The sequence below is a fragment of the Durio zibethinus genome, chromosome 7 (assembly GCF_047325235.1).
Source record: "Durio zibethinus cultivar Kanyao isolate XHJ-2024 chromosome 7, ASM4732523v1, whole genome shotgun sequence".
Lineage (NCBI taxonomy): Eukaryota > Viridiplantae > Streptophyta > Magnoliopsida > Malvales > Malvaceae > Durio > Durio zibethinus.
In genome coordinates this window covers 23,368,254-23,393,105 of record NC_143168.1, presented here as the reverse complement: position 1 = coordinate 23,393,105, position 24,852 = coordinate 23,368,254, and the positions used below count along the sequence as shown (strand labels likewise).

The following is a 24,852-nucleotide window of genomic DNA, read 5'->3' as shown; positions in this document are numbered from 1 at the left end:
AGAAGAGTCCAGTGGGATTCAAAGATTGAATTCCCGTCCAAGGAGGAATTGTGATTGATCAGAAACTCCTGATCAATCCCTATATAAAGCACCTCCTGGAACAGTTCAGAAACAGACAGAAAACAGTGAGCAAAGCTACTGATTTGAGAGTAAAGGAGGCGTATAGGAGGCTAAAAAGGGTTTAGGAGTGTTCTGGGAGCTAAAAGAAATTTTTTGAAGATTTTTCGATTTTTTTTTTCTGGGAATTTCTGGAAATTCCAGTTTCCGGTTGAATTTTCCGGCGAATCTTGAATTTTCCGGCCAAATCTTCGGCCAACCTTGAAGTTTCCGGCGACATGCCCAGTTTCCGGCGAAGAATCCCAGAAACCGGCGACTAATCCCAGAAACCGGCGAACTTCCGGCGAAATTCCGGCTAAATTTCCAGATTCCGACGAATTTTTCCAGAATCCGGCACCGGTGTTCTTCATTTTCTAGAGAGAAGGGAGAGAAAAAGGGAAGAAGAGAGAGAGAGGGGGGAGCGTTCTGCCGAAAAACGAAGGAAGGTACCTTTTATACCCTCCCAAAACGACGTCGTTTTGGCCTTAAGTAACCCAGAGGATCCGCGCGTTTTGCCGTAACCCGACCCGACCCGAGCGTCGACCCGATTCTGACCCGCGCGTGCCAGCCCCCTCCGAGCCGAGCCGAGCCGATCCAAGCCGCCAAGCCGCTCCCCCGAGCCGTTTTTCTTCCTTGAGCCGAGCCGAGCCGCGCCGATAGCCGAGCTGCTCCAGGTTTTTTTTTTTTTTTTTTTGAATTTTTATTTGTTTTATTTGTTTATTTATTATTTTTATTTATTAGATTAGGTTTATTTAATATTCTTTTTATCTTTATTTTATTTTTAGTTTTGTTTTACTTTTCTTTTTTTATTTTTTTTTATTTTTCTATTTTTCTTTAAATAAAAAAAAATCAAAAGTTCCAAAAAAAAAATATTTTTAGGGAAAAGTTGAAAGTATCAATTTTCCTTAGAAATAAATTTCCAAAAAAATACTTTTGGGGAAAAGTTGAAAGTATCAATTTTCCTCAGAAATAAATTTCAAAAAAAAATATTTTTAGGGAAAAGTTGAAAGTATCAATTTTCCTTAGAAATAAATTTCCAAAAAATATTTTTGGGGAAAAGTTGAAAGTATCAATTTTCCTCAAAAATAAATTTCAAAAAAAAATATTTTTAGGGAAAAGTTGAAAGTATCAATTTTCCCTAAAAGAAAAAAAATCATTCTTTCCTTCATTTCTATCTTAATTTCGATTTTGTTTTTTTAAATAATCCGACGACGGAGCCTCTGTAAGTGAAATAGTAGTTTTTCTTGCATACTCTTGAGGTGAGGAAATTTTCTCAATTTTCTGCTAAAAGTATTAGAGTTAATTGAGAAAAGTTTCCAATAATTAATTACTTGGTAAAATTTTAAGGCTTTTGGATAACACAAATTCAAGCTGGTACCATCTTTTGATGGGCGTTGTGAGGGTGCTATAACCTTCCTCACACGTAACCGAACTCCCGAACCCTGTTCTGGTTAGTAGACCTGAACCTATTCTTTTAGGGACCCTTAAACTTAGGTGTTCCCTGAAAGGACAGATTCCTTAGGTGGCCAATCGCACCTAGATAAAAAAGATTGGTGGCGACTCCCTAAAAGTCAATGTCTAGCGATAGATCCCCGGATCTAGACGTTACGACAGCTTGGCGACTCCGCTGGGGACTTTGAGAGTCAGGCTAGCAAATAATTTGTGTTATCCAAAAGCCTAATAAAATTGAACCCTTTTTGTATATATGTGTTATTATTCATTCATGTTTATTCACTTTGTTGATTATGTCATTCATATGCATGTGCATAACATGAGCTCTATACCCGAGCTCCGTCCCTCTAGGAGGGAGTAAAGTACTTATTGCTTTCGTGAGGTCTAATACCTCCGCAGTGGCTAGCGAAATACTCCCACTCAAATTGAACCTTTTCCGCTTGTAGCCTTAATGGGTGAGGATTAGGGTGCCTTACTAGTCTGTGATGGACAAGGATGTAAGGAACAATTTGAGGACCTTTAGACTCTGACTTTAAAACCACATGTAGTGAACCTTAAGAGTGCCTAACCCTAGGATAGAGCCCTTTCTACCCAATGATAGATATACCCTGAAATTAGGACACAAAAAAGGTGTTTATCTAATCATTTTGATTGCTTAACTTTGTGTATTATTTTTTGTAATGTTATGCATCAGCATCACTTTCATTTCATTCATGAAACTAACTATGTTGTTTGTCTGATTGTATGCATCCGCATTACTTTCATGACCATGTTTTAACACAATCATTTGCATTCATTTCATACTAGATTTCATTCAGAAAAATGTACATTTCATTTGTGTATCAAAGCATCATACATAAGGCACAGCATGACATTTCTAATCATAAGTATGGTACTCAAGGTCCCAGAATAGCTCCATCTAGCTAAAACCCTGCTCATCCATACAACACAAGATCCAGAGCAAGACAAATGGAGGAGGAAAATTCTCATAGATTTGAAAAGCTAGAAAAAGCTCAGGAGAAGATTGAAGATGAACTTAGCAAAATTCTGGAGGCTCTCAATAATATGAATAAGGGGAAATGAGTCGAAGGAAATACAAGCCAACAAGTTCCCCATTTACAAGAAGTGGCTGACCCTTTGTACCCTCCAGGTTTTGGCCCACCTCAGGCCCAGCCTGCTCAAGAGGTCCCACCATATCCTGAAATGCCATCAGCTTTCAACTCGGGGCAGTATAATAGCTATATAAATCCTGTCTTCACTGAAAAAATAGTAGAACCAATTCCTAACCTAGATGATCTAAAAGAGAAGGAGAAGGAAAAAATGAAGGTGGAAGCTGAAGAAAGTTCCAAGATTAGCATGCTAGAGCAGAGGCTAAGGGCTGTGGAAGGATTTAGCTGTTATGGGTCAGTAGATGCTGCTGGGCTCTGCCTAGTCCCTGATGTGGTTATCCCTTATAAGTTCAAAGTACCGAAGTTTGAAAAATATGACGGTACAAAGTGTCCCAAAACCCACATCACCATGTATTGCAGAAAGATGGCAGCTCATGCACATGATGAAAAACTCTTGATGCATGTTTTTCAGGACAGTCTTACTGGCTCTGCCATCAGATGGTATGTTCAGTTGGATAGGACTCGTATTCGCTCTTGGAGTGATATGGCACATGACTTCATCAGTCAATATCGACACATTATCGATTTGGCTCCTGATCGTTTGTCTTTGCAGAATCTGGAGAAAAAGTCAAACGAGTCTTTTAAAGAGTACGCCCAAAGATGGAGAGATATAGCTTCACAGGTACAACCTTCACTGACAGAGAAAGAGACCACAGTGCTGTTTGTTAGCACTTTAAAACCTCCCTATTATGAAAAGATGATAGGGAATGCAACAAAGAATTTTGCTGACATGGTAATCTCTGGAGAAATTATTGAAAGTGCCATAAAAAATGGCAAGTTAAAAGGAGGAGAAACCAAGAAGGCATCAGAAAAGAAAGAAACTGAAGCTCAAGCTGTGAGCTTTGATAGACAACAATTCAGGAGTTATCAACCCTATCCATCCCAAGGTTACTCTTCATACTATCCTGCTGTGAATAATGCCTCATCCTACCCCTACCAGCTAGCTCCACAACCATCTTATTCATCCACTTACCGTCTTAACATTCAAGCTCCTGTAAGAACCCAAATTCGTCCTACTAACCCAGCAAGTGGCTCACGAGAACAACGGACTACTCGAGAAAAACCTGTATTTGATCCAATTCCTATGACTTATACAGAGTTATATCGAGAACTCTATAATAGCCATTTGATTGCCCCCAGCCATGTGGAACCGCTTAAACCACCATATCCAAAGTGGTATGATCCTACAGCCCACTGAGACTACCACTATGGAATTACTGGCCATTCCACTGAAAATTGCACTGCTTTAAAGTATAAGGTGCAACGGTTGATCAATGATGGAATGGTAAGTTTTGATCAAGGAAAAGCAACAACATCTAATGTTAGCACTTTGAGTGAAAGTCAAGAACAGAAAGGGTCCGAAGATTCACAATGAATTGAGGGGCAAGATGTCAATGGAGATAAGGCTGGTTGAAGGTTTCTTCTGTCATTTTGGGATTTCTTTTCAAAAATGTTAGATTTTTTTTGCAATATGACTTCACTTGTTATCATTTTAATAAAGGCAAGTCAATGCATTTCATTACATTTTTCTCTTTCACTTAACCATTATTCCATGCCTTGTTACCTTCCATAACTTCACATTCCCATTCTTAAATTTCAGATGATGAATATTTAGACAATGATAACAATAATTCTGGAATTTAATTTTGAGAACTCATTCACAGAGGAGATGATTTGAGCGAAAATAAAGAGGGTAAGCCATCACCAGAGATGAAAGAGATATATCTTGAAGGTGTGCAATTTTTATACAAGTTCATGAGCTTTGTTCAATAGATGATGTTCAAGAAAGGTATTCACAATTGAGATGAAAAATGGCCATATTTCTTTTACCATTTGAAAAACCATTTATTGTTACCTCTTTGAGCTTATCATTTTTTTTTAGAACCCCAACCAAGGATCACCCTCTACACTGGAGGGTAATTTTTGAAAAAAAAAAAAAAAAAAAAACCACAAAAGGTCTCAAAGATGAAAAGAGAAAGAAAAGCAAAAGGAAAAAATAAATGCCACACATGACTTGGGGCAAAGTAATGAGAATCCTTTGTGTGAGGAAAGAAAAAATAGTGAAACGATGTGGGGCAAAATGCCAAGCTGCATCAAATGATCCTTCGGTCTTGAACCTTTTTAATACATGTTTTGAGCCTATTATATCCATTTTTTTTATGACCCTTCACCTTGACCTACATTACAACCTTGAAAAGTCCATTTGGATCAAGTGTGAATACTCAACTTGAATGATCATATGTTGAGCGAAGGCATGCTCATGATGAAGCGATGGAATCATGCTACATTACCTTAAAAGTTTGATGTATGAAGGATGTCAATAATAGGTGAAGAATGAAAAAAAAGATGATGAAAAAAAAAAAAAAGAAAGAAAGAAGAAAAAATGAAAAAATGAAAAAAAGAAAAAAGAGATCCAAATTGAAAACCTGAAAGGGTGATTTTGGTACCCAAAAAAAAAAAAAAAGATCCAGGTCAAATGGCTCACATGAATGAAAGATCAAAGACATCTGAAGATCCCTCAAAGACTGGGGCAGAGTTCGCCAAGCCCAAGATGACTTCAACAGTAAATGAATAAGTTTTTGAAAAAGAATCCTAGATTAATGTTGAAAATTGTCTAAATATTCATCATTTGGACATACCATTTACCTCAATGACATCCAATTTATTTCCTTTCCCATTTATTTTCTACCAAAATAGATCTCCATTGATTATCTTTACCATAATTCACTTTCTGTCCTCTTATTGTTACACCCTTAGAATGAATTGAGAAAATGCTTGATTGCATTGTATTTGTCAAAATTTGAAATGATAATGAATGAATGAACATGTACTTAAAAGAATCTTACATTCATTTGAAAAGAAATCTAAGATGATGAAGAAATGGTAGAAACCTAAAAGAGATGATGGGGCAAATCTTGAAAAGTGATGAATTGATCGATATGACTTGCAAGTTATGATTGAATGATGAAGACAATCAGTGGACAAAGTTTGTTTTTGAATGGTTAATGCTGAGACAGAGTAATGACCCAATGATGGTGGATGAAACTTGTTTTGAAAATTTGTTATTGCTGAGAAATTCATTGAATGATGGTCAAGTGATGATCGATTGATGAAGCTTATTCCAAAGTATTGAAAAACAGAACAAGGAAGAATCTGAGTGGAAGAGACAATTAAGAGCTACACTGGTTCGATCTTAGAAGAGCAGTGCAATTGGATCCTTGAGGAATCAAAGGGCTTGACACCCAAGAAAAAAAAAGAGCTTGAGAAACTTGAGTACCATACATTGAATAGGAATTAATTGGTCAACATTTGCATGGCATGCATTGCAATTCATATGCATTGCACAGCATACACTACTTTCAGGAGAATATAGTGTACAAATTCAAGAAGCAGGGGTGTTCCAACATCCCACATGAAAAAGACAGATATGAAAAGACTTTGCAAGTTTGAGAAGAAACTTGTCAGGTAAGTTCCTAATCCTTGAAATAGGATGTCTCTTAGTATCAGGGTTGATTTATAAGACCTTTGGGCATAATCTCCTGAAATCCCTTCAAACACAACTTTCAACTCCTTCGGACATGATTGTCTAGGAGTATTTATTTTTCAAAGTTCGTTGCCTCTGTTTAGAGGAGCAATTTACTTTTCAAAGTCGTGGTGCCTCTGTTTAGAGGAGCAATTTATTTTTTCCAAAGTCGTGATACCTCTGTTGAGAGGAGCAATTTACTTTTCAAAGTCGTGGTGCCTCTGTTTAGAGGAGCAATTTACTTTTCCCAAAGTCGTGGTACCTCTGTTTAGAGGAGCAATTTACTTTTCAAAGTTCGTTGCCTCTGTTTAGAGGAGCAATTTACTTTTCAAAGTTCGTTGCCTCTGTTTAGAGGAGCAATTTACTTTTCAAAGTCGTGGTGCCTCTGTTGAGAGGAGCAATTTATTTTTCAAAGTTCGTTGCCTCTGTTTAGAGGAGCAATTTACTTTTCAAAGTCGTGGTGCCTCTGTTGAGAGGAGCAATTTATTTTTCCAAAGTCGTGGTGCCTCTGTTGAGAGGAGCAATTTACTTTTCAAAGTCGTGGTGCCTTTGTTGAGAGGAGCAATTTATTTTCAAAAGTCGTTGAGTCTCTGTTTAGAGGAGCTTCGGCCAAAAAAAAAAAACAAAAAAAAACAAAAAAACAAAAACAAAAAAATCAAAAAAATCAAAAAAATCAAAAAAAATAAAAAAAAAATCAAAAATAAAAATGTTGAGTTGAGTCTTGATTGGGTGTCTACGTCTTTGCGCAATTTCTGTTTCACAGAAAATGTGCAAAGAGGGGCAGCTGTAGACACCCAATTGGGTCCGGGCCCAGATCAATTGGGCCTGACCCAAATGGGTAAGGCCCATTTCAATCCTGTATATTTTTTTTCTTCTTTTGTATTTTATGTATTCTATTATTATTATTATTATTATTATGTATATCTTTATTTATTTATTTATTTTTATTCAGATTAGATTTATATGTATTTTATTTATACAGTTATATATTATTATTATTTTTTTTTGTGTAATATATTTTTGGGTTTATCTTATTTTATTTGTTATTATTTTTTTTAATCATCTGTTAATTCTATCTTCTTTTTCTCGAATTATCTGATATTATTTTTAATTTTTAATTTTTGATTTTCTTTTCTAATTATCTAGTTTTTTTTTTTTTTTGATTTTGGAGGGCTGAGATTGAAGGCTGAAGAATCCCATTGGAAGTGGGAATTCAATCAGAAGAGTCCAGTGGGATTCAAAGATTGAATTCCCGTCCAAGGAGGAATTGGGATTGATCAGAAACTCCTGATCAATCCCTATATAAAGCACCTCCTGGAACAGTTCAGAAACAGACAGAAAACAGTGAGCAAAGCTACTGATTTGAGAGTAAAAGAGGCGTATAGGAGGCTAAAAAGGGTTTAGGAGTGTTCTGGGAGCAAAAAGAAATTTTTTAAAGATTTTTCGATTTTTTTTTTCTGAGAATTTCTGGAAATTCCAGTTTCCGGTTGAATTTTCCGGCGAATCTTGAATTTTCCGGCCAAATCTTCGGCCAACCTTGAAGTTTCCGGCGACATGCCCAGTTTCCGGCGAAGAATCCCAGAAACCGGCGACTAATCCCAGAAACCGGTGAACTTCCGGCGAAATTCCGGCTAAATTTCCAGATTCCGACGAATTTTTCCAGAATCCGGCACCGGTGTTCTTCATTTTCTAGAGAGAAGGGAGAGAAAAAGGGAAGAAGAGAGAGAGAGGGGGGAGCGTTCTGCCGAAAAACGGAGGAAGGTACCTTTTATACCCTCTCAAAACGACGTCGTTTTGGCCTTAAGTAACCCAGAGGATCCGCGCGTTTTGCCGTAACCCGACCCGACCCGAGCGTCGACCCGATTCTGACCCGCGCGTGCCAGCCCCCTCCGAGCCGAGCCGAGCCGATCCAAGCCGCCAAGCCGCTCCCCCGAGCCGTTTTTCTTCCTTGAGCCGAGCCGAGCCACGCCGATAGCCGAGCTGCTCCAGGTTTTTTTTTTTTTTTTTTTGAATTTTTATTTGTTTTATTTGTTTATTTATTATTTTTATTTATTAGATTAGGTTTATTTAATATTCTTTTTATCTTTATTTTATTTTTAGTTTTGTTTTACTTTTCTTTTTTTATTTTTTTTTATTTTTCTATTTTTCTTTAAATATAAAAAAATCAAAAGTTCCAAAAAAAAAATATTTTTAGGGAAAAGTTGAAAGTATCAATTTTCCTTAGAAATAAATTTCCAAAAAAATACTTTTGGGAAAAAGTTGAAAGTATCAATTTTCCTCAGAAATAAATTTCAAAAAAAAATATTTTTAGGGAAAAGTTGAAAGTATCAATTTTCCTTAGAAATAAATTTCCAAAAAATATTTTTGGGGAAAAGTTGAAAGTATCAATTTTCCTCAAAAATAAATTTCAAAAAAAAATATTTTTAGGGAAAAGTTGAAAGTATCAATTTTCCCTAAAAAAAAAAAATCATTCTTTCCTTCCTTTCTATCTTAATTTCGATTTTGTTTTTTTAAATAATCCGACGACGGAGCCTCTGTAAGTGAAACAGTAGTTTTTCTTGCATACTCTTGAGGTGAAGAAATTTTCTCAATTTTCTGCTAAAAGTATTAGAGTTAATTGAGAAAAGTTTCCAATAATTAATTACTTGGTAAAATTTTAAGGCTTTTGGATAACACAAATTCAAGCTGGTACCATCTTTTGATGGGCGTTGTGAGGGTGCTATAACCTTCCTCACACGTAACCGAACTCCCGAACCCTGTTCTGGTTAGTAGACCTGAACCTATTCTTTTAGGGACCCTTAAACTTAGGTGTTCCCTGAAAGGACAGATTCCTTAGGTGGCCAATCGCACCTAGATAAAAAAGATTGGTGGCGACTCCCTAAAAGTCAATGTCTAGCGATAGATCCCCGGATCTAGACGTTACGACAAGTACTTTTTCCTTTTCACTTCAAAATTCTTAGGCTAATCCATATAAATATCCTCTTGCAAGTCACTATGCAAGAATGCAGTCTTGACATCAAGTTGCTCAAGCTCAAGATTCAAACTAGCTACTAATCCTAGTATCACTCGAATAGAACTCATCTTTACAACTGGAGAGAAGATCTCATTAAAATCAATGTCAGGTTTTTGACAAAAATCTTTTACCACCAATCGAGCTTTGTACCTCATTAACTTATCATCCTCTTTTTTTAACTTGAACACCCATTTATTATTCAACGACTTCTTTCCTTTCTATAGTTTAACAAGATCATATGTACCATTTTTTTACAATGACTTTATCTTTTCTTTCATTGCTTTTAACCAATACTATTTATCCGAAGTAGTTTGCATATCTTGAAAGCTTTTTGGCTTTCTTTCATTGATAATTAAAATAAAATTTAAACTTGGATACCTAGTGGATGGTTTGTGCTATCTAGTAGATCTCTTAGGCCGAGACTTTGCACTACCGATGTTGAAGGTAGCTCTCTCTACTTAACACTCTTTGATGGATAGGACTGTTCACCATGCTCAACACTCTTAGGTAAAGAAGATTACTCCTCTTATTCAAAATTTATTGCATCTAACTCATCACTAACTTTGTCTAACTTATTTATATCCTCAAGTTTTTTTTACTGCTTATTTTCACTATCTGTGGCTTTTTTTGGTGGAACCCTTGTCGATGTTGAAACATCACATTCAACAATAACTTGAGTAGTCTTTTTATTTTTCTCAAGATCTACTATAATTTCTTTTATGAGAGATCACATCTTTACTTTTGACTATCTTTATCTTCATTGGATCCATACTTTGTAGCTAAATTTTTTATCACCATATCTTATAAACACACACTACGTGTTTTTATTATCAAACTTTGACCTCTATTTTTTTAGTACATGTATAAATGCTTTACACCTAAAAACTTTTAAGTAAGAGCATGAAGCATTTTTTCCTATCCATATATTTTTTTAAAATATCAAAGCCCAAAGGAACTGATGGTGATCTGTTAAGAAAATAATAAGTTGTATTGGTTGTTTCACCCCAAAATGACTTTGGTAATTTTGTTATTCTTAACATATATTTGACTTTTTTTATAATGATGTAGTTTATCCTTTTAGCTATACCATTATGCTATGGTGTTTCAGGTTCTGTCATTTCATATTTGATCCCATACTTTGAACAATACTTTTCAAAGTTTTTGGATGTGTATTTCTCACTATTATCAGTTTAAATATACTTCAAAGGCATCTTTATCATCCTTTTAACCATAGTATGAAAATTTTAAAAATATTACAATACCTAATTTTTATTTTTCAACATATTCATTTAAGTCTTGCATTAAGCATCATAAATAAAAGTAACAAAATACCTACTATCACCCAATGACTCAACCTCGATGGGACTATATATGTCAGAATGAATTAATTCTAATATATTTTCTTTTCTTTGAAAACTCTTATGAAAAAAAAAATTCTACAATACTTGTCAAATAGATAATGATCATATAAATCGAGAGACATACTTTTGGTTAAGATAATAAATGACTGCCTTGCGAACAGCTATAACCCCTTCTTGCTCATGTGTGCTAGCCTTTTATGCCACAAGTTTGTTGAAATATCATTCTTAATGGCATTTATCTAGTTGCCTTTCAATTGCATCTATATCTTGTATATTGTGTAGCATAATTTTTTTCTTGCAACTACCATAGATCTTTTAAGAAGCTCCACTGTCCATTCTTTTGTTAACTCTAATAACGTTCCTTATCAATAACATTAATAACAAGCAAGTTTATTTTTATATCTAAAATGTGTCTGACATCCCTTAAAGTTAATATGTAGCCTATACTAATTTATATAATAATATCACTAATTATAATAATCTATGATACACTCTTATTTTTCATCTTGGTGTAACCAAAGTCTTATGCTTTGTAAGTTATAAATAACTTTTTCTTAGGAACACAATGATGTGTCGCTCTTATGTTAACTATTCACTTAATGTTAGGATCACCAACATGATTATAATTATTATGTGTAAAAATTAAAGTAACTGAATCATTATTTGAATTCGCTAATGTAACATTGTCATCATCTGAACTCATATCTTTATGATCTTTTCACTCTTGCTTTAAGATTTTGTAGTATTACTTTATATGACTTGTTTTACTATAATGAAAGCACTTCACTTTATCTCTGAACTTGGATTTATATTTAGATTTACTATGACCTTTTAAGTTTTGACTTTTGTTAATGTTTCTACCTTTGTTCTTTGTGACATGAGCTTGATTCTCAGGGTCTAAATCTTTTTACTTTACTTCTTCATTAAGCATACTGTCTTTTATCATCTTTAATATTAAATTGTAATCAGGAGCTAAATTAAGAACAGTCACAACTAGAGTATTTTAGCTATCTAGCAATAAACCTAAAAAAAATAACACATTCATTTCATCATTTATCTTAAGCTCCATATTAGTCATCCAATTAAATATATCTTGAAAATTACTCAAGTGCTCTATAATCGATCATTCATCCATGTACTGTAAAGTTACTAGCTTTTTAATAAGTATAACTTTATTCATACTTCTTTTTCTTTCATACAATGTCATTTTTTTTCAAATAGTGTAAACATCTATTTTTTATGCTACATGATGGAACACGTTGATATCAATCCATTTTTTGATTGTAGCTAGTGCCTTTTTATATGGCTTCTTTCAGTTTTCATTTTTTATATCTATTGATTTAATCGAATCACCTAATATTGACTCATATAAATCTTTGCAGTATAAATAATTTTTCATTATAGGCTTTCAAGTTAAATAATTTAATGCTATCAATTTTATCATAGAATCTGTATCAATCTCTATGATCTCAAATAAAATTTACTTTTATCATTTGTTACTTTTGTATCAATATTTCAAAATAACCCTTACTCTGATACCACTTTCTTGATATGTTAAAAAGTTGGGACAGGCCTTTTTAATTTAAAATTAATAATCATTAAAACTCCAAAAACCTGTAAAAACAAACAATGAGAATCTAGCCCTGTAACTGGAACTGAAACTCAACGCAGTCTCTCTCTTTTCTCTTTATCCTCCTTCATCTCCACCCATTTGCTCTGTATCCGTCGCAACTCAGCAAAGATTCTTCGTAGGCACAACACAATCTTCCTCAATAAACTCAGGCACTTTCTTTTCCAAAGATTCTTCCATTTTTTTTTTTTGGTTTTCTTTTTGTTTCATTTTCATGAATTTTATTTTGTTTTGGTTTTGAACAGTTTTCATCGGTTTCACGAGATGGCAACAGAGGGAGGCAAGAGCTATGCCAGGAGAGACAAACTCCTGGAAATCGAGTCAAAGGTTAGAGTTTGGTGGGAAGAAAAAGATGTATTTAAAGCTGAACCCAATGAAAAACCACCTCAACCAGGTGAAAAATTCTTTGGGAACTTTCCTTTTCCTTATATGAATGGTCTTTTACATCTGGGCCATGCCTTTTCGCTTTCGAAACTCGAGTTTGCTGCTGCTTATCATAGATTAAGAGGTGCCAATGTGTTATTGCCTTTTGCTTTTCACTGTACCGGTATGCCAATCAAGGCTTCAGCTGATAAACTTGCTAGGGAAATCAAACAATTTGGTGATCCACCCATTTTTCCTCATGAGGTAGTAGATGAGGAACCTAACCCAACAGAAGAATCTGACCCAAATGAAGATGCCAATGTGGCGCCTGATAAGTTTAAAGGTAAAAAGTCTAAGGCGGCATCTAAATCTAGCGGACAGATGTTTCAGTGGGAAATTATGAGGAGTTTTGGACTTTCAGATAGTGAGATATCAAAGTTTCAGAACCCGTATGAATGGTTGAAGTTCTTTCCGCCATTGGCTGTTCAAGACCTCAAGGCTTTTGGATTAGGTTGTGATTGGAGAAGGTCATTTGTGACCACAGATATGAATCCGTTTTTTGATTCGTTTGTTAAGTGGCAGATGAGGAAGTTGAAATCGATGGGTAAGATTGTTAAAGATATGAGGTATACTATATATTCTCCATTGGATGGTCAGCCATGTGCTGATCATGATAGGGCAACTGGTGAAGGAGTTCAGCCTCAAGAGTATACTATTATTAAAATGGAAGTGGTGCCACCTTTTCCAGCTAAAATGCGTGTTTTGGAAGGGAAAAAAGTGTTTTTGGCTGCTGCAACATTGAGGCCTGAGACCATGTATGGGCAAACAAACTGCTGGGTTTTGCCTAATGGGAAATACGGAGCCTTTGAAATCAATGAAACTGAGATATTTATTCTGACTGAGAGAGCAGCACTCAACCTTGCTTATCAGAAGCTCTCCCGCGTCCCTGAAAAACCTACTTGCTTGGTTGAACTGACTGGTTATGATCTGATTGGTCTTCCTGTAAAATCTCCTCTCTCATTTAATGAGATCATATATGCTCTTCCAATGATGACAATTCTAACGGACAAAGGTACAGGGATCGTGACCAGTGTTCCTAGCGATGCTCCTGATGATTATATGGCCTTACATGATTTGAAAGCAAAACCCGCTTTTCGGGAAAAGTTTGGGGTGAAGGATGAATGGGTATTGCCATTTGAGATTATACCCATCATTGACATTCCAGAATTTGGAGACAGGGCAGCTGAAAAAGTTTGTGTGGATCTGAAAATCAAAAGTCAGAATGAGAAAGAAAAGCTTGCTGAGGCGAAGAGGTTGGTGTACTTGAGAGGTTTTACAGAGGGAACCATGACTGTTGGAGAGTATGCAGGAAGAAGAGTCCATGAAGCTAAGGCACTGATAAGGACCAAACTGATTGAGACGGGCCAGGCAATAATTTATAGTGAGCCTGAGAAGAAGGTTATGTCAAGGTCTGGTGATGAGTGTGTTGTGGCTCTGACAGATCAATGGTACATCACATATGGTGAACCGGAATGGAAACAAGTAGCTGAGGAGTGCTTATCCAACATGAATCTATACTCTGATGAGACACGACATGGCTTTGAACATACTTTAGGATGGTTGAACCAATGGGCTTGCTCACGATCCTTTGGGCTTGGGACTCGCATTCCTTGGGATGCAGAATTCCTTGTTGAGTCATTATCCGACTCAACCATTTACATGGCTTATTACACAGTTGCTCATCTTTTACAAAATGGGGACATGTACGGAAAAAGTGCTGATCTGGTTAAACCTGCCCAGATGACTGTGAGGTCTGGGAATTTCTCTTCTGTGGTGGTCAGTATCCCAAATCTTCTGATATCCCATCCTCTGTTCTTAACAAGATGAAGCAGGAGTTTGAGTACTGGTATCCATTTGATCTTAGAGTTTCTGGAAAAGACCTTATCCAGAACCATTTAACATTTTGCATCTACAATCACGCAGCAATCATGTCCAAGGATCACTGGCCTTGTGGATTCAGGTGCAATGGACATATTATGCTTAATTCAGAGAAGATGTCCAAGTCTACTGGAAATTTCAGGACACTGCATCAGGCAATTGAGGAATTCTCTGCTGATGCTACAAGATTCTCTCTGGCTGATGCTGGGGATGGTGTAGATGATGCAAACTTTGTGTTTGAGACTGCCAATGCTGCAATCTTACGGCTTACAAAAGAGATTGCATGGATGGAAGAGATTCTGGCTGCAGAATCGTCTTTGAGGACAGGTCCCCCATCTACCTATGCTGATCGGGTGTTTGAAAATGAGATAAACATTGCTGTCAAAATGACTGAGCAGAATTATAGGGATTACATGTTTCGGGAGGCTCTCAAGACTGGCTTTTATGATCTTCAAGCTGCCAGGGATGAGTATAGGTTCTCTTGTGGCAGTGGGGGCATGAACCGTGACCTTGTATGGCGGTTTATGGATGTGCAGACTAGGCTTCTCACTCCAATCTGCCCTCACTATGCGGAGTTTGTTTGGAGAGAGCTTTTGAAGAAGGATGGCTTTGTGGTGAAAGCAGGCTGGCCCACAGCAGATTCTCCAGATCTGCAACTCAAGAGTGCCGATAAGTATTTGCAAGATTCCATTGTGTTGATGAGAAAGCTGCTCCAGAAGCAGATTTTGGGATCAAAGAAAGCTAATAAGAAAGGTGCTCCTGTTACATCGCTAACTGAGGACAAGTTAAGAGGCCTAATCTTTGTGAATGAGCAATTTGAAGGATGGCAAGCAGAGTGTTTGCAGATTCTCCAAAGCAAGTTCGACAATAAGACCCATACTTTTGCATCAGACGGGGAGATAATGAACGCATTGCAGGAGAGCACTGTTGGTCAGGCAGCAGACTTTAAACAGATCCAGAAACGTTGTATGCCATTCTTGACGTTCAAGAAGGATGAGGCTATTAAAATTGGTGCCCAAGTCCTGGATTTGAAGCTGCCCTTTGGAGAGATTGAGGTCCTTAAGGAGAACTTGGACTTGATCAAAAGACAACTTGGTCTTGAAGAGGTAGAAGTCTTGTCGGCCACTGATCCTGATGCTTATGTTCAAGCTGGTCCTCATGCATCCCTGCTAAAGCAGAATCCTCCATCCCCTGGAAATCCGACTGCCATCTTCCTGTCAAGGTGAAGGAACTTTGTCATTTTAGCATGCTATGTTACGTCGAGGAAATGTTTTTTTGTTGGACTATTTGGTATCAGGCGTTCTAAATTGGTGTTTTCTCTCTGCATCTGTGTTTAATTGGGTGTTGAACAGCGAATGGTCACTTATGCTTAAATAAAAATTGAGTTTATTACTGTATGCAGGTAAAACATTTTATTGCTGTCTTCCAGAAATATTGCATCAAAATGCTGTTGTGACATGTCTTTGCTAACCTATGTGTTTTTCCTATTTTGTTTTGCATTTAAAGTCAAAGACTTTTTTTTTCTTTTGATATTTTCTTCTATCAGTTTTGCTTATTCATTCCTATTTGTTTTTTTAAATTCCAACATTATTGACCTGGTTCTTACTGTTAATCGCTCGCAATTGTACGAAAAAACACCAATGGTGTTTCAAAAGCAAGAAAAAGAACAGGTTTCCAGTTCAGATTACTGAGTGATCAGTGCTTGCATTGTCGCAATCCGGTTTCTAATGATGATGTGGTAGGAATCGTTTTCTATTGGTCATCCAAATAAAACATTAATAAAAAAAATTGAGTAAAAAAATTCTTGTTTTGTTACCATTTGAATTTAACATGGTAGTGCATGGAAAACATAGCTTAAGACAAATGATTTTTACTTAAACATTCCTACCACTACAAAAGGTTTTATAAGAATTTCATTTTTTTTATAGAAGAATTAAAAGAATTCTATTGTATTGTCATTACTCTTTCAATCTCATTTTGTTTTCAAAATTATATATTTTTTTAAAAACCTAAAATTCTTAATTTTTTTATATTCCAAACTTTTTTTTTCATAATTTTTTATTTTTTGATATTAAAAACTAGGAATTATATATTTTACAAAAAATTAAAGTTAATAATGCATGTTAAATCTCTCTTTTTTTTAATTCCAAAAAACAAATAAGAACATAAAATATGAAACAGAAGGAGTATCAAATATGAAAAAATAATGTTGTTAAATGAAAAAAAAATGCACTTTCAATTGTTATGTTGATTAAAAAAGTGTTTATTAACAACTTCTTTCCAACTTCTTTCACTGTAAAGAAAAAAAGAATACGAGATTCATGACTTGGTTCAAACAAGAGAAAGAAACAAACATAAAATTATTCATAGATATTCACGATATGTTCCTTATGGTAACTGGGTTCATGAATTATGGCCACCAAACAGTCCGAGCAGCAAGGTACATTGGTCAAGGTTTCATGATTACCTTATCCCACGCAAATCGTTTACCTGTAACTATTCAATACCCTTATGAAAAATTATGCCACCACTGACATCATCGTCGCCGATACACCGCCACGGACGGTCGGGATCAAGCTACGCAAGCATGGGGAACATGAAGAAAGCGCAAACGAAAGCGGCGGCGCAAAGGCTGGCGGCCGTTATGGCACACCAGCAAAACGTGGAGGGTGATGATGATGATGATGATGATGACCAGCTTGATTATAATAACATTAACGGCACGGGAGGCATTGGACTCGCTGGTGGAAGAGCAACTCGTGCTCGTTCTCCTATGGTAATTTAATGTTAGGTGATCTCAGGGATAGGGTGTCGGATACAAGTATGTGTTCGAAACATGATGGTTTTGACAATTTTTACATTAATTTTGAGATTAAAGCTTCATATCAGTATGAATAATGAACTGTTTAAGAAGTGAAACAATGGATTAAAATATCTTTATATGTTTTTTTTAAACTTACCCCATTATCAGTTCTGTCATAGGCACTTTTCTTTAATGGGCATTTTCAACACTATTTTGCTATGCAAGAGCTTCGCATTGGAAATAAATAATTCTTACTTCTTACCAGCTGGGTTTAACTTTGTAAAATCCAGAACAAAAACATGGCTCAAAGCGAGTTCCACAGGCAATGACACAACAACTAGCTGATGAGGACAATGATGAGGATGACATTTTAGTGACTGGCACGCCAAGTATAGGGCTTGGTGGTGGAAGAGCAATGCAGTCACGCTCTCCTATGGTAATTATATCGAATTATCTAATACTAGGAATTTGGTTTAGGTTGACCTATGCTATGTTAGTTAAGTGAGAGGTAAGAGAAAAAAGAGCGAGTTGAATTAGGCAAGTTAAAAGACACTTTCCTTAGCTATGATCATGACTCAATTAAGTATTAAATTCTCTTATGCTGCTCTAAACTCTAAATTTGTTCATGGTTGCATGTGGTAGAGTTATGACTTATGACATTGCAAGTCAATTTATTCTTACTTGGACTTGCATTGTAAAATCCAGCACAAAAACATGCCTCAAAGGCGAGCTCCAGTAGTGATGACACAACAACCAGCTGATGAGGATGGACTTTTAGTCAGTGGCACAGCTAGCATAGGTCTCGCTGGTGGAAGGGCAATGCGGTCACAGTCTCCTGCAGTAATTATCTAACACAAATTTGGTTTTAGCTATACCAGCTGCATGTGTGTCAAAGTGAGACGCACAAACTTGTTGTAGTTCAATAAATTCCATTTGACAAGTTAAAATAACACTTCTCTATAAAAGATTTTTTTGACCACTATTAACTGTATTATCAATTTGTCATGCATTGTAATGTATTTCAAACTCTCTTATGCTGCTCTAAAGCTTGTTCATGTTAGCATGCTAGCTGGTTTTACATTGCAAATAAATATGTTCTTACTGCAACTTATCTTGTAAAACCCAGAACAAAAACATAGCTCAAAGGCGAGCACCACAACAACCATCTGATGAGGACAATGATGATGATGACCTTTTAGTGAGTGGTACCTCAAGCATAGGGCTCGCAGGTGGAAGGGCTATGCAGTCACGCTCTCCTGCGGTAATTATATGATTATCTGATTTAGATAGACATGTTTGTCTAGTGAGCCTCAGGGAAAGAAAATGAATGCAATTAGACAAGTTAAATTCTTAGTTTGAGCTACATTTATAACAAATTTTAATTTCTCTGGACATATAATAGGTTTTGTCTAAAATTGCTCAAGTTGTTTAAGTTTCAGACTTAAAATTTTAAATTTATCTTTTTGTCATTTTAACTTTTGGAGCTATGAAAGTACTGTGTTTTTATAAGCTTGGCTTGAGCTGTCTCTGATAAATGTAACATTTTGTCAACACGGTATGAAATGGAACGTGAGAGTGTGAACAAGATAAGTCGTAAGCTAATAATTGAGTGACCTGTTCATGCATGCTTGAGCACTGGAAATCAGTAATTGACTGATTTAGTCTTTAAGGACTCAGAATATTCCTTAATGCATTATTACTTATTACAAAGAGAAGTGTATTATTCAGTTGACTAGTTGTTTGGTAACCATATGGGTCTTGCGTGCAAAATTACTTATTTGATTTTCTTATCAGTACAAATTTGGTGATTTGAACATATTGTTGTTTATAATTGGGTTGCTGCTTGAAATGTGTTTAGGGAAGAAAGTTTAATATTAAGTTGCAAAGGAATTTGTTGAATAAGATAATTCATAGATGTCTAATCGTTAGTTTGTAACTTCTGTGACTTACACATTACATGCAAAAGCCTGATGCTACCAACAAATATGTTCTCAGTGGACTAGCACTGTATAATTTTGCAGACTAAAAACATAACTCAGAAGCGGCTGCCACAAGTTACTACACGGAAAGCATCTGATAAGGGCGATGATGAGGATGACCTTTTAGTTAGTGGCAGAGCAAGCATTGGTATTGCTCGTGGTAGGGCAATGCAGTCACGCCCTTCTATGGTAATTATGTGATTTCCTATTATGAATTTGTTTTAGCTATTTCTTGCTTGTCATGCTAATGTGAGAGAAGAAGCATGAGCTTGAGCAGACAAGTTATGATGTGAGTTTAAGGAAAAGATTTACGGTTAATGCTGGAGTTTTATGCTACTGAGAAATGCATTCTTATATGGACTTCCATTCGTAAACACAGGCCAAAACTATGGCTCAAAGGCCTGTGCAACAAGTAGCACAGCAACCAGGTGATGAGGACAATGATGTGGATGACCTTGCAAATAATAATAGTTCAGCGAGTGGCACAGCAACCATTGGACTTGCTTGTGGAAAAGCAATACGTTCATCTTCTCCCTCGGTAATTTGTCTGTTAACTGAGTATGCTCAGTTATCTAAATTTTTTGTTTGTTTAATGCTTATATTACTTATGAATGTAATTCTTACTTGTAACTTTAAATTTGCTATTAGTCAGTTCATATCAATCAGGATCAACCACCATCTACACGTTCCACACCAGGCAGTCAAACCTCTCTATCTGTCAACAATATGGAGCAACCATTATCATCTTATTCAAGTGGCCAACCATCTCACTCTATCAGCTCTGTGGAGCAACCCATGTCTCCTTATTCCATTTCAGGCGGACAACCATCTCTGCAGGGTTCTGCAGAACAGCCAACTGCTGGCCGGTTATGTCCATTAACCAGATCCATAGAGCAACCTTTATCTGCTCGTTCCACAGCATCAGGTCGCCAACATTTAGGAGTCAAGGCAGTTCCTGTGATACCTCATACAGTGCCTATGCCACTGAAGCCAACCTCATCTGTTAGTTCAACAGAGGCTTCAACTGATAATCGGAGAGATAAACGGTATATTATAGCTCTAAGCTGGTGTGATTTCAGTTTGAAGGATGAAGTTATCATCCACATCGTAATCCCCTCCAACTTTTTTCTTTCGTCACCCTTATTTTTTTTTGTTAGTTTTATACATATAATGTGAATTTTCCCTTTTAACTTGGTCTTTGAAGTTTTAGATATATTAGAAAGAGAATGAGGAAATCTGCCATCAAATGGAGCAACTTCTCTGATTCGTGATTTAGAAGCGATTGAGTGTCATAAATTTAAACAACATTCTTATATAACATAGTCACAAGATAATAGATATATATGAGTAATTCAGGTCCTTATGTTTTCATCTCTACAGTAAGAAAGGCTTTGTTGCTGCTCTTCCAGTATTCAAGAATGCATAATGCCCTCCCCTGGAAGTATTTAAGCCCATCACCGTCATGCGTTTTTCTCAATTAATAATGTTAGGGTCTCAAGATCCTGGATCATGTAAAATGCCCATTGCACTGGTTTAGGTTCTTTCTTTGTTTCATCTATAGTGCTCTAAAATTTATAGTGTAAGCAGATTGTCTTCAGATTTTGGGAGTATGAGCAGCTTGAAAGATAGGGGAAGACAGCAGTCTACTTCTGCTTTACAAGATGAGGTACAGTCACGTTAAGCTAAATATGTGTTTCCTTCTAGCATATATTAGTTGCAATTTTATTTTTTTCTTTTTTGTTTCTAAGGAATTATTTGAAAGCAGGTGTATAGGTCATCATATCTTCTTTTTCAAAGTCCTAATTAATTTGTTCAAGTCTGAACACTTCAAATTTCAGTCTATGTGATCAAACACATGAAGAAGCTTAGGAAAATGTTTATTTTTATCTTCCAGTAATGTGGTGTGAATTTCATGGCAGCTTGATATGCTACAGGATGAAAATGAAAGTTTAATTGAAAAGGTGATTCCAGCAACTTTTTTCTTCTTTGTTATGTAACTTGTTCTATTGTTGTATCTAGTAAAGTTGTATGAAACGTTTTATTTGGAAAATGATATTGTATTCATGCACATCAATTTGGCTCTCCATCATCTTCAAGCACTGAGCCAATATCCTAAATTGTTGCAACAGTTATCTTCAAATGAACGGGCATAATCTATCTGAATACTGGCATTTGGATATAACTTTTGCAACACCATTTTCTCCCAAAAACTCTGATGTAATTAGGTTAGCCAACTAAGTGCTTTGGCCTACGGAAAATGTTAATAATAGTCTTATACTGTTATTTTTGGTGCTCCATCATGATATTTGCCTTCCCAGCTTCAACTTGCAGAGGAGAGGTGTGAGGAAGCAGAAGCAAGAACTCAGCAGCTTGAGAAACAGGTGAACTTTTCTCAGTTTAAAGAAAACTAAACAAGAGAAATGTAAATGAACTTTATACCGCTCCAGCAAGCAAAATTATGTATTTGTTTACTTGATTCATAACATGTTCAATATAGATTGCTAATCTTGGAGAAGGTGTAACTTTAGAAGCACGTCTTTTAAGCAGGCAAGTTTCATGGCTTACAAGAATTTAATGTTATATTGTGATTTATTTTTCCTTTTTCTTATGCGCTATTTGTCTTCCTCTTCAGAAAGGAGGCAGCCCTGCAGGAAAGGGAGGTTTGTACTTCTAAAGAGTGCCACTCTTTTCTTGTCTCAAACTAATCTGCATGTGTTAACAGTCTCATTATGCATGGAAAATTACATAATACTCGATAACTATGAGCCTTAAAAGACATTCTTTTGTCTTGTAAGTGTGTGTTTACTGAGTTTATTTATGCTTATTTCTGCATCTTTTTATGCATCTCTCTTTGTGAGATGGTACTGATTTCATGCATAGAGAGGTTTATTATATACACCTGAAGCAGGCATGTGCATGAAATTTTTAGCATAAATTTTAAAATGAGAATCTGATATGTAAAAATAAATGCCGTCTCAACAGTCAATAGACACTAAGCACAGAAGTTGGTGTTTGCTTTAGACCTGTAGGAAGGATTGCCAGAGGTCATGCTTTATTCATTCTTAACACCTTCAATAGTTTCATTGCTTTTGTAGATCTAGCTAGTCCTGCTTTGTTGCTTATAACTGACTTCTTTTTGCAAAAATCATTGTGCTACTTTAATTCTTTTACTTTTACATTTTAGTCTGGACATGGTTTATGAACTGCAGCTGAGTAGCATATGACATTGTTCTTCTTGCAGGCTGCTTTAAGAACTGCAACGCAAACTCATGGTGGTATACCCGAACAGATTGCTTCTCTTCGGACAGAGGCTGAGGTATTTTGAAATTTTATGTTGTATGCTCTGGCTTTTTCTTTTGAATTTTACCATTCTTAAAAAGGGGGAAATGTTCTTGCTTAACTTAATTTTCTCTGTTCTTAAATTGTGAGCTAGATTGCCAGAGATGAAGCAACATCTGCCTTAGATAAGCTCCATGAAGCGGAGTGTGAAATCAAATCTCTGCAAACAGTAACTCAAAGGATGATGCTGACTGAGGAAGAGATGGTTGACTTTATTTCTAATCTTGCAGAAATCATTTTGTCAGTTTACTCCTTTATGTCATAGTTACGTAATCTGCAGTTTTCATCTTAGGAAGAGGTTGTTTTAAAGAGATGCTGGCTTGCTCGTTATTGGAGTTTTATGTGTGGAACATGGTAAAGTGTTGATATTTAAATACGTGAAATTCCTGATTGTTTTTGAGTTGATGCTGCTGTATTGGATAAACAGTTGCCTCTATAATCACCATAAAAGTTAAAGCACTGCGTTCCAATATAAATGGTTAGGTGATCCTGAGAGTAATTACAGTTGCAACTGCAGTCAGTTTCTTTAATGTGCAAACCCATAATTCTGTCTTTGTACATTTTGTATGAAGCTGCTTAGATTTCTCAAGGACATGTCCTTTTGCAGGTATTCAGGCAGAGATAGCTGGGGCAAAACATGAATATTGGTCATCATTTGCTCCTCTTCCCGTTGAGATAGTATTAGCTGCTGGGCAAAGAGCCAAAGAGGAGGAATCTTCATGTAAGATTTCATTTGATATGCATGCTTTAATTCATCCACTTCCCCATATATTCCATCTGACCTTTGATAGGATTTAAATAATAAAGAAGGGGAGCTGTTTAGGTGTAAAAGTGGAGTGACGCTGAAACCGAGAAAAAAAAGAAAAAAAAATTTAAAAAATAGAAAAAAAAGAGAGTTGTCTGATTTAATTTAATTAAAATTTTATGAGTAAGTTATGATTTTGTATTTTATATTTTAAACAATAAAAATCAAATTTAAAATTTTTTACAAATAAATTTAAAATATATTTATTGAGTCATTTATTTAGTGAAATTTTTTAAATTATTTTTTTAGTTGTTGATTAATTTTAGTTTAACTAAAAGATAATTTTATATATTTATTATTTGATAATAAAAGTTTTTTCTATATTAGAAGAGTTTTTAAATAAATTTTGATGTATTTTATTTTCCTACATTATTAATTATTAATTATTATTTATTGCTGTAAATTTATTATGATATATTGTTTTGTTTGTCACTTCATATCCAACAAAATTTAAAAAACAAATACAAAGAAACAGCAATAAAACAGAACCTAACTAATTAAGGGAGATATTAAGTGAATATAAACATTTAATTTTGTTCGAAATAATAGATTATAAGTGGCAACAATATTCTTAATGTTTTGATGAGTGGCAGTAACCGGAAAAGTCCTATGACTAAGTTCACAGTGTTCGACATATGATGGATATAGTGGCTTTCATTCATGCATGGAAATAACCGGAAGCTACATTTACCTTTCCAAAATTATGCATGTTCACGTTGAGTATGGGGACAAATTTTGTGTGCTTGTGCTAATGTGGAGCAACAACGGTTACACCATGTGATGGAAAAGTTCATAGCCGAAAGTCATGGTTGGCAAATGGAACACATCTGCTCACTTTTCAGCTATCAATGTCAAAGCTGGAACTATTGAACTGAAAAAAAAAAACCTAGCACAAGGCATGAAAAAAAGGAAATTCCTGGACAAAAGCTAGCCGGCTGCACATGCACGTGTATATTGTCTTTTCCATTGACAAGGTCAAGGTCTCCCGAAGCTTTTCCTGATGGCTTTCGACAAACCATGCCAAGCGAACTTCCTCAATAGCAAGGGAAGTTATCTTCTCCAAAACACTTTCTGCAATCTCGAATAAGAATAATTCATCCATATCTGAACTCTGAAATCAAAGAAAAGACGAAGGGTATTAAGTTAAAAGACAGGTTAACGATCTCTTTTTCTCTGAGCAGTTCATTGACTTTGCCCTTGAGCCAGCCAATTGATCTTCATATATAGCTTTCCAAGATGTATATATTTTCGAATAATTTATTCATTTGGCGAAAACTGTACACAAACGACTAGACGTTGACGGTCCATCCACTCCCCAACAAGTTAATAAGATTTCTCTCTATCAAATTTCTTAATATTGTGGAACTAATCAATTTAAAAA

The 24,852-nt window shown here is 35.7% G+C and overlaps 2 pseudogenes across 2 annotated transcripts; both read left to right on the top strand.

Annotated features, from left to right (window-relative positions):
* Positions 1–12,248: 12,248 nt before the first annotated feature.
* Positions 12,249–15,942, top strand: LOC149518191 (leucine--tRNA ligase, cytoplasmic pseudogene; annotated as a pseudogene). Its single transcript, XR_016343655.1, has 2 exons — positions 12,249–12,396; positions 12,490–15,942. The product of XR_016343655.1 is annotated as a leucine--tRNA ligase, cytoplasmic pseudogene (transcript).
* Positions 15,943–17,182: 1,240 nt separating this feature from the next.
* LOC111286834 (uncharacterized) lies at positions 17,183–23,790 on the top strand (annotated as a pseudogene). Its single transcript, XR_016343654.1, has 16 exons — positions 17,183–17,321; positions 17,639–17,784; positions 18,054–18,188; positions 18,475–18,609; positions 19,370–19,516; positions 19,707–19,865; positions 19,976–20,373; positions 20,915–20,993; positions 21,247–21,288; positions 21,646–21,708; positions 21,825–21,874; positions 21,960–21,987; positions 22,569–22,643; positions 22,761–22,871; positions 22,959–23,020; positions 23,274–23,790. The product of XR_016343654.1 is annotated as an uncharacterized LOC111286834 (transcript).
* The last annotated feature ends 1,062 nt before the right edge of the window (positions 23,791–24,852 follow it).